The sequence below is a fragment of the Pteropus alecto genome, unplaced genomic scaffold, assembly GCF_000325575.1.
Source record: "Pteropus alecto unplaced genomic scaffold, ASM32557v1 scaffold12384, whole genome shotgun sequence".
In the NCBI taxonomy this organism is placed as follows: Eukaryota; Metazoa; Chordata; class Mammalia; order Chiroptera; family Pteropodidae; genus Pteropus; species Pteropus alecto.
Genome location: NW_006435554.1, coordinates 42 through 1,088, shown reverse-complemented (window position 1 = coordinate 1,088; position 1,047 = coordinate 42). Strand labels below are relative to the sequence as shown.

Genomic DNA, 1,047 nt, shown 5'->3' with positions numbered 1-1,047 from the left:
TTGTATGTCCTCTAGGGAGAAACGTCTGTTCAGGTTCTCTGCCCATTATTTTATTTTTTATGCCTACAGCACCTGGTCTTCCCAGGTGGTCTCCCATCCAAGCACTAACCAGGCCCGACCCTGCTTAGCTTCCGAGATCGGATGGGATCGGGCGTGTTCAGGGTGGCGTGGCCATAGGGTCTGCCCATTTTTTGATTGGATCGTTTTCAACAAGTTTTTGTAGGTCTACCCATTTTCACTTTTCTTGGGCACACGTCTAACATTGCTGAGTCACAAGGTGACTCTCTACTGTTTCCCAAAGTGGCTGCAACCATTTTGCAGTCCCCCCAGGACCGTGAGGGCCCCGTCCCTCCACCTCTGCAGCCCTGGTGGTCTCGCGGCTGGTGGCTAGGACGCGGAGCCCTCCCCAGGTTCCTCCACCTCCTCCCTGATACTACTGTCTGCCATTTTCTTAGTCAACCAGTGGGCGTGAGGTGTCATTTTTTTGTGTTCTTTTGCAGTGTGGGCAACTTCGTGACATCGGGTGAGTCGATTTTTCCACTTACTTTCTCTCTGAGCAGTTTGAAAGCTGCATCTTGTGCTCTGTTCGATGTTTGTAGCCCGACAGCCAGGTAAAGGAGGACTCGGCTGAAGTGACCCTTGCTGGGGAGCATCTGGTCTCTGGTGTCTTTACTGAGATTTCTAAATGTCCCGAGCAGCATCTCCCCTGGTCGGGAGGTGGGTCCGACAAGCCCCAGGGGCGCCCTCGGCTGTGGGCCTCCCTCTGGTTCCGCCTCGACGCCCCACACCCGAGAACCAGCGCTGGCCACTGCTGGCCTCTCACCCGTCTTCCCAGCAGCCTTTTCGGTTCCCTGCGATAACAGGGCAAAGCCGGGGCCACCCCCTTCTCCCAGGGAGTGTTTCTCCTGCAGGTGACGGCACCTGGGTTCTGTGACTCGCCAGGACCATTCGCAGGAGTAGCTCTGCACACCTGAGCAACTTTCTTACCTTTTCGGGGATGTTTCTGACACTCGTCTATATGTGTTGCTGGGCTTTTGTTCATGTTTC

The 1,047-nt window shown here is 55.1% G+C and overlaps 1 non-coding gene across 1 annotated transcript; it reads right to left on the bottom strand.

The window, feature by feature from the left end:
* Positions 1 to 60: 60 nt before the first annotated feature.
* LOC112479008 lies at positions 61 to 179 on the bottom strand. The gene has a single exon (XR_003046019.1). It is a non-coding gene; the product is annotated as a 5S ribosomal RNA (ribosomal RNA).
* Positions 180 to 1,047: the final 868 nt, after the last annotated feature.